At 44.3% G+C, this 12,417-nt stretch overlaps 1 pseudogene; it reads right to left on the bottom strand.

Annotated features, from left to right (window-relative positions):
* Positions 1-1,922: 1,922 nt before the first annotated feature.
* LOC105520660 lies at positions 1,923-11,392 on the bottom strand (annotated as a pseudogene).
* Between the last annotated feature and the right edge of the window lie 1,025 nt (positions 11,393-12,417).

The following is a 12,417-nucleotide window of genomic DNA, read 5'->3' as shown; positions in this document are numbered from 1 at the left end:
TGACATGGCTTGGGCAGTGATGCGGAAGTGAGGAAACTCAGGTGGTTACTGATTTCTTAACTACACGGATGTTCTTCCTCTATCTCCTGGCTGAGAAAAGAAGACCAGGAAGAGCAGTGAGGGACTTCCAGGGTGGCATATGACTGTCTCCAGAAAACAGGTAAGTAATCTGGTCCTATCTGTGATAGGCCATACTGATGGATCAACAGGTTACCCAAGCTGAAAAAAGCATTCAAGCACTTCCCTTGGAGCGTGAGGCAGAAATCAGGACAGCTACTTGTCCACCAGAGGACAAAAATCAATCCCATTTTACTACTTTGGCTCTTTAGGTGGTGAGCACAGGGCAGTGAAGGTGGATAAGCAACAACATCCACCTTCAGCTACACATGGAGACAACAGAAGACTCCAGGCAGGACAGAGGAGGGCAATGGCAACATGGCGACAGCCCTAGGTGGATGTGTCCCTGTGTGTGTGTGTGTGTGTGTGTGTGTGTGTGTGTGTACTGTGACAGTGGGCAGAGGGAGGGAAGGGAGGGTTGAAATCTTCCTGTAGCAGGACAAGCCGCAGACAAAACCTCTCAGACACCAAGTTGTAGAAAGAAGGGCTTTATTCAGCTGGGAGCATCAGCAAGCTACTGCCTTAAAATCCGAGCTACTCAAGTGCACAATTTCTGTCTCTTTTAAGGGCTCACAACACTAAAGATTTCACATGAAAGGGTCGTGATTGATTTGACCAAGCAGGGGGTACATGACAGGAGCTGCATGCACCGATGGTCAAAGAGAAACAGAACAGGGCGGGGAGTTTCACATTGTTCTTCTACACAGTGTTTGGAATCTATGAATAACATCGGTTTCCAAGTTATGAGTTGATTTTTAAGTACTGGGTTTAGGCCAGGCAGACCCAGGCCTGCTTTCGGGGCTGGCGCTGGGCTGTATGTCTTTGGTTTTACTTCCTTGTTTTTTTCTTAAAACAGGTACTGAGTATAAAACAATATAAAACATGTGGGAGGGTCTTTTTCTTTCCTCATTCCCAGTAGAGAAGAGAAAAGCATAGAACTGGGTAAAGAGGTCCCAGAAAAGAAACAGGAGCCTACAAGCCACCACAGAAGTTTCTTGCCCCAAGGAATGGTCTTTTGCCCCACCAGGGGCTGTGTATGTTGTGAAGTCCATGGAGGTATCCAGGGTGTGGGCTCCCTGGCTCCAGTAGACTCAAGGTCCCTTTGAACTAGGGAGGAAAGGCGCCTGTAAGGTCTCCCCAGTTGGAATAAGGGTCGGAATAAAGCACATCCTGACAGGGCTGGGGGGCACTAAGTACATTCTATGGCTGGAAGTGGGAAGGGGGAGGTGGGGACAAAGGGCTGCTTTCTCTGTGTGCAGGCTTCAGATGCACAGGGGATGTGAGGAGAGTCTGAGAAGGAGGGGGAGAAGGAAGAGAAGGAGGAGGAGGAGAAGGATGGTAAGTTTTCTGGGATGGACCTGGTGCTCCAGGTAAACAGGAAGCCTAGACTGTGCAGTGTGTTTGTAGGAAGGTGCAGGAAGGGGCAAGTCTGTTCCTTGGTTCCTTCCCTGCTCCCTGGCCAGAAAGCCTGAGAGTGTTCTCGTTGGCGTGGTTTGGGACAGCACAGGGACCACCACTCAGACCAGCCCTTGCATTGGTCCATCCATCTCCAAAAGCTAGGCCAGAAACACACGCGATGCAGACTTTTGCCTTGGCGTTGGATTTTTTCCCGAAAACAGACTAAAGAGGACAATGTATCCGAAGTGCTGCTCAGCCACAGCCTCTTGAGTGGCATGGGAACAGAACAGAGGCATTACGGAAACCCAGTTCTTGGGCAGAGGATCAGGAACCCAAGGGCCTCCTTGGACATCTCCTGGCTTCTGAGCGCCCAGGGCAGGCTACGGTCTTCTTGGCGGACAGGCGGCCTATGCTGCCACAAGGAGGCCTCCAGACTGAGCCCGGTGGCCGCCAAGGCTCAGTAGCAGGGCGACGACGCTCCGAGAGGTCCCCATCTTCAGACCTCTCTGCTCCGCGACCAGTTTTCGAAGCGGGCCGATCCTGGCGCTTGTGGCGGCCGCGGAGCGCAGTAACCCGGCTCTTCCAAGGAGGCTGCCTGCGCCTGAGGTTACTCCTGGGTGGCAGGCGTGGACTCTTGGTCCGAAGGCTGTGCACGCCGCACTGGTGGAATTCAAAGAACGCGCTCCTGTCCCGTGGGGAAACTCTAGTACCGCTGATCCTGGTTCTGAGCTGTGGCCCTGCGGGTGTTGGAAGGTAACGCGCTGCCCCGCGAATTTGATCTTCTGGGTCTCCGAGTGGTTCCCACTGGGGCTCTCACGCTGTCTCTCTGGAGCCAAAAGCCCCCCTCACACGGCATTGCCAGTGCATCGCTTCTTCCAGCGGAAGTTTACAGCGACAAGGGGATTCAGAAGATCAAGCTTGCGGGGCCCGCCGCCTTTTATGCTCCTGCTGCTTAGGAGGCGGTCCAGCCCGGAGAGATCCAGGAGAACTGGCCGGTCAGCTAACTGAGAGCTAACTGCATCAGAAGAGGAACCACCCAAGTCGCCTTCAGTGTCCACGTAGTCCCCTCCTGGAGCAAGTTGTCGGAAGTGAGTCTAGTGAAGACAGATGGAATTAGCAGTGGAAAATGCAAGAGACTTCTGGACGCCTAAGGAGGGAAGCTCTTTTGGGAGACGGGGAAGTGTAGATATCTGATTTCTGACCCCAAACGTTCTGGTAGTAGTACAGAAGAGACCGAGAGCCAGGGCTGTGGGAAAGACGTATGTCTGTATCTTTGAGCTAGAGTGTGTGGGATGGATACTGGCTGAAGGTAGGGTGTGGGTGTGGTGTTTGCGATGAAGGGTGATGGGAGGGAAGCTCAAAGGATTATTCGGGAGGGAGGTTGGTGGTGGTTAGAGAAAATGGCCCAGTTCTAAAGATTAATTCCCAAAGTGTTGGGATTACAGGCGTGAACCAGGTCAAGAGTCTGAGACCAGCCTGGCTAACATGTTGAAACCCCGTCTCTACTAAAAATACAAAAAGTAGCCAGGTGTGGTGGCACGTGCCTGTAGTCTCAGCTACTCGGGAGGCTGAGGCAGGAGAATTGCTTCAACCCGGGAGGCAGAGGTTGCAGTGAGCCAAGATCATGCCACTGCATTCCAGCCTGGGCGACAGAGCAAGACTCCATCCCAAAAATAAATAAATATATAAACTGAATGGTTGTATCTACCATATCCTGGGGTTCAAAAAGAGCAGTGATGTAAGACCAATGCCCAGTAATTTGTGAAAGATCAGAAAATTGTAAGTGTGAAGCAGGTTAACTGTGCACTGCTTACCAACTTCTCTGAATCAACTGATACATAAGATATTCATATGCAAGTTATATGAAGCAAATTTGTACTTATAGACAGGCAGCAAGGGATAGCAAGACTAGGGTTCATTGTGTGTTGGTCCCTTGTAACTCAGAAAGCTTCTTCCTAGGGTAGATGGAGTCTTAACTGCACATGCTCTTCTTGCACCACAGCTGAGGGACCCCAGTAAGCAGTTCACCTTGGGTTTTCTACCCCAGGTTCACTTGACACGCTAAGCTAAAGGGTTGAAGGACATCTTGTGCTAGGTGGAGACAGGAATAGAACCCAGGCTGTTCCAGCTGCTTTCTCCTTATTTTAGGATGTTGCACTCCCACACATTCTACAGATATTCTTGAGGACTACAAGCAAGAAAGTAGGGGAACTGGGTTGTTCCAAAGCCACCCAGCAAACTTTTCTGCAATCAGTTCAGTTACTGTATTGAAAAGAAATTTCTTAAAAGAAGACATACAGATAGCCAACATATATAAAAAATGTTCTTTATTACTAATCATCAGGCAAATGGAAATTAAAACCTCAATGAAAATCTTTGGATCCTCCCTCCCCACCAGATTTTTCTTACTGTGAACAGCACAGACATTAATATCCTTTTACATATTTCCTAGTGTATATGTATGTGCAAGACTTTTTCTTGGGAGTGTACTCTGAAATTGAATTGGTAGGTTTTGAGATATGTGACTTGCAGCTTCATAAGACAACAGATTGTTTTTCAAAGTGATAGTACCAATACGTGTTACCACTTACATTATATAAGCTACTCTGAAGTTTCATATACTTACTCTCTAACATTTGGTATTGTCAGGTGATTTAACATTTAATCATTGAAAGGGTGAAAATAGAGCGGCCCACAATTGTTGAACAGTCAGGCAATTTCACCCTATATGGACATTGTTGATTGTCACATGATTCCCTCCACAGATGCCCCTTTCTGATTTATCATTTTGGTGCCTCAGATTTTGTTCATTGCTGAGACCAGATCGGTTGGGCAGACTCTAACCCAGCAGCGCTAGAGGAATTAAAGACACACACACAGCAATACAGAGGTGTGAAGTGGGAAATCAGGGGTCTCACAGCCTTCAGAGCTGAGAGCCCCAAACAGAGATTTACTCATGTTTTTATTAACAGCAAGCCAGTCATTAGCATTGTTTCTATAGATGTTAAATTAACTAAAAGTATCCCTTTTGGGAAATGAAGGGATAGGCCGAATTAAAGGAATAGGTTGGGCTAGTTAACTGCAGCAGGAGCATGTCCTTAAGGCACAGATTGCTCATGCTACTGTTTGTGGCTTAAGAATGCCTTTAAGTGGTTTTCTGCCCTGGGCAGGCCAGGAGTTCCTAGACCCCATTCCGGTAAACCCACAACCTTCCAGCGTGGGCGTTATGGCCATCAAGAACATGTCACAGTGCTGCAGAGATTTTGTTTATGGCCAGTTTTGGGGCCAGTTTATGGCCAGATTTTGGAGAGCTTGTTCCCAACATGTCCCCCTTCTTTGATTTTTAAAGCAGTAAAAGCAAAGGCCGCTTTGTCACGGTGAGCTACTTCTCGCAGGAGTCAGGATTAGCATCTGCAAACTATACAAAGACAAACAACACAGATTAAAAGCACAATCATTGAAATCACAGAGCTTCCAAGTGTTTTTGTTCATTTTAATGGGTTATTAGCTGCCAAGTTGTCTGCAGCTCCTTCAAGCACTCCAGTTCCTGGCATTAAGGTCAGGTGTGCCTGGGATGCTTGAAATATTTGTTCTTTAATTTTGCAATATCCAAAGACAAGTTTGTAGAGTGTCCTTCTAGATGCTTTTTTATTCATTCCCAAATTTTGATCTTATTAAGAACTATTAATAATTTCCACAAATCCTTGTGTTTAGCTCCTACAGCGGGCCATATCATTTGAGGTTGAGGTGCCACTATACCGCCATGGTTCCAGATAACAGGAACTCTTGCTGTATTTCTTATCATTTCTACCATCTGACCATTTTGTTCAGATCATCTGAATGTAGTGTGGCCATGGCATGCATACTGAGAGGTACAATTCAAGCTAAACTTCCTCTTAAGGGACCAATTAATAATGATTCCATAGGAATCATTGTGCAGCACCTCTGCCAGTTCTGCAATGCAATCTTCCTAAACAAGTATGTTCATTATTTCTAACTGGGTCCAATCCTATTTACAAATAGGTTTTTGAGGGTGGTATGCCTCAATTATAGGAGCAGATTTATTATGGTAAATACTGAGATCAGAAAGCATGTGTAACTGTGTCATAGAGTGATTACATCTAGGCATTATTGCCAGCCAAGATTGATAAATATGCCCAATAAGTATAGTTGTTCTCTGTGTCAGTCGTTGTTGAAGGAATACTCATGGCAGTGGTGATCACTGCCATCATAGCTACCATTGAATTACTCATTGTGACTGGTTGTCCCGCTTTCCTCAGAGAGGTCACAGAGCAGCCTGGCAATTGGGATTAGCATTGTCCAAAGCTAATAACTGCAGCCCTATATCGTGAGCAGCCGAATCTGCAATCACCTTTTTAAGAGACTCCTGTAACTGAGCTATAAAATCCACGTATGGTTCTTTTTGTCCCTGTTTTATAGCACTAAAGGAAGGGTATTGTTCTCCACATGAAGTGATTTTTTCCCAAGCTTTAATGCACACTCCTCTAAACTGTGCTATGGCACCATCCTGCATGACCACTTGTGTATCTGGTTTAGATACCAACCCCCAAAAGTTGGTCTGCAGTTATATTAATTTGAGGTTAGGCCTGGGCATTGTGAGCAGCTGAATGGAAGCTTCATCTGCCCACCAAGTTTTAAATTGTAAGAACTGAGCAGGAGTTAGACAAGCTCGAGTAAGAGTGCTCCAGTCAGTAGGAATCATCCGACTGGAAACAGCAACATTCTTTAACAGTCCCGTTACAAAAGGAGAACCTGGTCCATACTGATTTATAGCTTGTTTAAATTATTTGAGTAATTTAAAAGGAAAAGGCTCAAATGTAGCTATAATATTTCCCTGTTGATCTGGGGGGTGTATTCTAACAGGGAACTGCCAAGACTCTAAATCACCCTCTCATCTAACTTGTTGAATTCCTGCCTGAATAGAACTAAGAGTGGTTGCTAAAGGTGCTGCTCGAACAGTCACTGGGGCTTTTCGCCTAGTGTCTTCCAGAAAAGAAAGATCTGGAGGGCCAGGCCACTCTTTTTCTTCAAAATAATAATGAGGGGGTGCACCATATTGGCTTATAAGTAAATGAGTGCTCGTAAATTTAGTAAGAAAGTCCAAATGCTTTTCAAATTTGTGTGAATTTAGTAATCTTTAATAATAAGTTTGCTTTAAAATTATTCACAAAATAAAAATAGAAATGTCTTTGGAATGTAAGCATACATTTTTGTCTGGGTTTACTAATTAGATGAGTTTTATATTTGCCTTTGCTAAATGTTTTAACATGCCAGAATTTTACATGAAGGTTATAAGATCATAAACTCAACCAAAAACAGAATAATCTTTCTTTGAATGACTTTTTTGATAAATAAGACTAATTTAATATCATCGGTTCCATAAGAAAAATTAATTTTTCTGAATTATCAGAAAAAAATGCCCATGTGTTTAAGATTTTTGTGCAGGCGAACACCTGATATTCACAGGCTATGCAAATGGTTAACAAAAAAATAACTTGGAGCGATAGTTAGTGTTGTCTAATGTCTTAGTTCTAAAAACAAATCTAGATAAAGTGTTACAGATGAATAAATTGATAAATATAAATGGAATCAATGCTTGTAGGTGAACTTTTAATTTCACTTAAACTATTAAAATTATTTCAGATACCATTGAATGTCTGGTTCATTTCCAATTAAAAAAGCATTGTGACATTGGGTATTGGTCACACTTTTGAATCCATTAATGTGAAATAAAATCTGTGCTATGAGTTAAGCATTAGTGGACCTCAATGAGCTGAATAAGAATAAGGTCCGAGTCTGGAAAGTAATCAAGCTACAAAAAGAGGATTGGCCCAATGGATGCCTGTATACTTGCCCCCATACAGGCAAGCAATGAATGTGAAACAATACCGCCTGCCAGAGGGGCACTGAAGTAACCCAAATAACCCAGGGTGCTGGAGTGAGATGCTGTCTCAGAATTAATTAATTAATTAGTTAATCAATGCATTGTATTCTCTGCTGCACCTTTTTAAAAAATCTCTGTCTTCTGAAATGCCTGAAGAAAGAAATGAGTCTTAGTTGATGCAGGCCCTGAGATGGGCAGAGATTATGACAGCATCACATAGACTTGGTGCTCTGGACTGAACTGTGTCCCCCAAAATTCATGATGATTTTGATTCCACAAGGTGATGGTATTTAGACATGGAGCCTTTGGGAGACAAGTACATTAAGATGAAGTTATGAGGTTGGGGCTTTCATAATGGGATTGGTGGCCTTCCGAGAAAAGGAAGAGATACCATGTACTTCTTGTTCTCTCCCCTTCTCCCTCTCTCCCTTTCTCCCCTTTCTCTCTCTTTATCTCCCTCTGTGCCATGTAAGAACAGAGATACAACATGGTCATTGGCATGACAGAAAGAGAGTCCTCACCAAGAGCTGAATCACTGGTGTTTTGATCTTGGACTTCCAGATTGTGGGCAATACTCACCAGAGGAGACTTCTGTAGCTGCCTGGAATTGTCTGATCTGGAGTTAATGCCCTAGAACCCGGTGGTTGCCAACTCAGAAGGCACAAGGCTATGAATCTTCCTCTGGTCCTCTTTAATCTGCCTCCACTTTTTGTTTGGTTTGGATTTTCAAGTAACAAATTTATTTTTCCGGTTAACATAACCAGTCCATGGTACAGCATATCAAAACACAAATTGCAAATCCGAGGACCTTTTGCAACCTTTACCTTTACTAGGTTGCAAAACTTTGCAAATCAATATAGTACATTTTATTACAATAAAAGCATATATTTTTTGGAGTCATATATTATTTTAGTGATAATTTTCACTCCAAATATACTTAATTAGTAAACCAAAACACTGGTTGGCTGGTTTTGTTTTGTTTTTGAGACGGAGTCTCGCACTGTAGACCAGGCTGAAGTGAAATGGTGTGATCTCGGCTCACTGTAACCTCCGCCTCCTAAGTTCAAATGATTCTTCTGCCCCAGCCTCTCAAGTAGCTGGGATTACAGGTGCCCGCCACTACACCCGGCTAATTTTTTTGTATCTTTAGTAGAGACAGGATTTCACTACGTTGGCCAGGCTGGTCTCAAACTCCTGACCTCGTGATCTGCCCACTTTGGCCTCCCAAAGCACTGGGATTACAGGCGTGAGCCACCACACCCGGCAAACACTGGTTTTTAATGATTGTTTAAAATAACTTGCAGAGCAAGTTATTATTATTAACCAAATTAATATGTTTGAAAGCTATACAAGTTCTCTTTTTAAATTGAATTTCCTCATGCAAGTTTTTGAAGTTTACAGCAGCAGGGCAATTGTTTGTATATAAGAGATGGCTCTGCTTTGTTCCGGGGTTGGATGAAAGCCAGGCGGGGTTCCAAAGTGTGAAAAACTTTAAAATTCTACCTTAAGTTGATTCAATGTCAATGCAAACTTCCAAGTACTTAAAAAAAAAAATTAAAATTTTGCTTATACACTATTGGTGAGAGTGTAAATTAGTTCAACCTGTTTGTGGAAAACAGCATGGCAATTCCTCAAAGACCAAATAACAGAAATACCATTTGACCCAGCAATCCCATTACTGGGTATGTACCAAAGGAATATAAATTGTTCTGCCATAAAGACCATACATGCATGTGTACTATTCACAATAGCAAAGACATGGAATCAACCTAAATGTTGTTTAATGGTAGACTGGATAAAGAAAATGTGGTACATAAACACCATGGTATACTATGGAGCCATAAAAAAGAAAAAGATCATGTCTTTTGCAGGAACATAGATGGAGCTGGGGGCCATTTTTTCTTAGCAAACCAATGCAGGAATAGAAAAGCAAATACCACATGTTCTCACTTATAAGCTGGAGCTGATGGACACAAAGAGGGGAACAACAGACACTGGAGCCTATTGAAGGTGGATGATGGAAGGAGGGAGAGTATCAGGAAAAATAATAATGGGCACCAGGCTTCATACCTGGATGATAAAATAATGTGTACAACAAACTCTTATGATACAAGTTTACCGAAATCACAAACCTGCATATGTACCCTGAATTTAAAATAAACCTTAAGAAGAAGAATTTCTTTCAAAAAATTTGTTAAATGTTTCATAAATACTGGAATTCCACTATTAGACAGTCATTTCAAACAACACTAATTTCAGATGATCCCTTTTATTTAGACACCATGCATCTCTTTGTTTTGATCTAAAGTCACTGTCTTATATCAGCCTCCTTTTTAAAAAATTCTACTTAAAATATGTTTATAGTTTTAAAATAAATATATTGCTAGCTTGGAGAGATGTGGGGTACTTGTCTATATGCATTCATTATCAATTCACTACAAAGGCTGTGGCAGCCACCACCGGAGTTCTTATGCCTCCTTTTGTGGAAGCCATCAATTCATTATTTAACATGTATTTTATGTATGACCCATTCCAGTGCTTCCCGGCCTTTGTTAGCATTTGAAAATATCGTTCTTGCCATCAGTTCTTCAAGGTAACTGTTGAGGCTGCCTCCTTTCAGTGATTATGGCTTCTTGAGTCAAAATAATTTTTTTCTGTGTCCTGAGGATGTGGTTTGTATATAAGTCTCTCATCTACTGTAACCATATATTAAGTGAAATATTAGTAGATTTAAGTTCCATTGCTTTCTCTATAGGATTAACTACAGAATATTCTAGCACATATGTTTTGTTTCTTGCTGTACCAATAAGAGACTTGTAGTTCCCACTCTGTGCAGAGAAGTCTGTGACTGTGCAACTCTTCATTGGGATCTATAGGTCTGTCCAACACATCAACCCACACCATGCTCTGGTTCATAGGGCTTTTGGGTATTTGTGCATTGCAACTGTTGTAACGATTTCCCACAGGTGGTCAAAGATTGCTCTGAAGTCCAGATCTTGATGGTGCAGGCAGTCCAGGAGATGTCTGGGCAGTGCAGGGGAAAATGAGGCAAAGAGGCTACACCTGCCCCACTGCACCCCCAGCACCCCAACCAACTTCGCAGTATGCAGGTGCCATCGGCCTCATGTGAAGGACATCCCAACCCTCTCTCCCACCCTGATTACAATGTAAACTTTAAACTATTTAAAGGAGGAGTCCCCAACTCCCCAGACAGCACGCCTGTACTGGACCCTGGCCTGTTAGTGAGGCAGAAAATTGGGTCTGGGAGCCAGGAACATAAAGCCCATTCACACTTCAGCTATAACAGGAAATATCCTCTCCATAGGGCATACACTGAGCAAATGACTTTGTAACTTTACTTCATCCTCTTCATTTACATAGGGCATACCCCAAATAGAGGGTATTTAAACTCACAAAAAACTCTGTAACAGGGCCTTTGAGCCCCTATGCTCAGGCCCAATCACACTGTGGAATGTACATTTGTTTTCAATAAATTCCTTCATTCCGTCCTTGCTTTGCTTGTGTGTTTTGTCCAATTCTTTGTTCAAGACGCCAAGAACCTGGATACTCTCCACCGTTAGCATTAGGACTCCTGTGGCACAACAGGAGGGGAGTGGCCAGCAGCCCAGCGTTACCACCTGAGCTCCACTTCTTGTTAGATCGGCAGAGACATTAAATTCTCATAGGTGCAAGAAGCCTATTGTAAACTGCACATGCAAGGGATCTACCTTGTGCGTTCCTCCTGAGAATCTGACGCCTGATTATCTGAGGTAGGGCAGCTTCATCCCCAAACTATCCCTGTCTACCAACCCCCCATCCATGGAAAAATTGTCTTCTACAAAACCAGTCCCTTGTGCCAAAAATGTTGGGGACTGCTGATTTCAAGAACACTGTTAATGTCTATTCCTTACCTTCATCCGGAGGGCCACGGTCAGTCTTGAAGCAACTCCAGCAAGTGATCCACCTAGCCATCCCCTCCCACCCTGCTAGTATCCACAGCTCCTCAAAGGCCCCCTGGAATTTAAACTAAAGCATGATCACGCCACTGAACGCCAGCCTGGGCTACCTAGGAAGACTAGTGAGACCCCAGCTCAAAAAAAAAAAAAAAAAAAGAAAACTCTGAGCTGGGTTCCTGCCCCCTTTCTGTCTGCTTCAGGCCCATCTATACCTATCTTGATTTACCAGCTCAAAATCAATTCCACGGGTGGAGAACAGGGAAAGGATTTAATTAATGTGTACAGTTTCAATGGAAGAAATATCACAATTGTGACTACATCAGGAACAGTGAGTTCCTTAGCACATTGCATATTATTCATTCCATGAAGAGAGTTTCTCTAAATGAAAAATGTTTAGGAGGTTCAGGAGGGGAAGAACAAATTCAGGAATGATCTCCACAGCAGAGACCTCAAGGTTCTTGTGCGTGCAGGGCACAGTTCCAGCGTAAAAAGTCCGCAGGGGCGGAATGAGGGTCCCCACTGGGGTGCCTCGGGCTCCTTCCAGGGCAATGTTCGTTGAAGCAGGTCGTACCGCAGGCTTGCTGAAAGGCTGGGGTTCCTCTCCTTTCCGTGTTCCTTCCTGATGGAATCGTGGGTTTTCAGCAGCTTCCGGGGGCGGCCTGGACTGCAGAGGTCGCCATGGGCTTGCGTCCTTCCACCTCCGCAGGCGCTGGCATCTCCAGGCTTCATCAGACCTCTTTGGACCTCTCCGTAGGTAGCATTTGCGTCTTCTTGAGGTGACTGAAGCCCGTCTTTGGTTTCAGCCATTGATTCCTCGACATGGGAGTCTCGAGGCCGTTTTTGGCCCCTCTCATCTCTGGGAAGGGCTCCGTGCCCGGTGGAGGCGCAGTGCAGCAGCCAGCCAGCAGTGGAGCTCCGGTAGAGCTGATGGCATTGGCAGGAATGGCGACTCAGCACAGGGAAGTTATCCAGTGCCCAGGCCCAAGCTTGCTCTCGGTTCAGGTCCCGTGGCATGTGGGACTCTGGACCTGTCTGCCTCCA

The sequence above is a fragment of the Colobus angolensis genome, unplaced genomic scaffold (genome assembly GCF_000951035.1).
Source record: "Colobus angolensis palliatus isolate OR3802 unplaced genomic scaffold, Cang.pa_1.0 Scaffold383, whole genome shotgun sequence".
Classification (NCBI taxonomy): domain Eukaryota; kingdom Metazoa; phylum Chordata; class Mammalia; order Primates; family Cercopithecidae; genus Colobus; species Colobus angolensis.
This window is presented reverse-complemented; position numbering and strand designations above follow the sequence as displayed.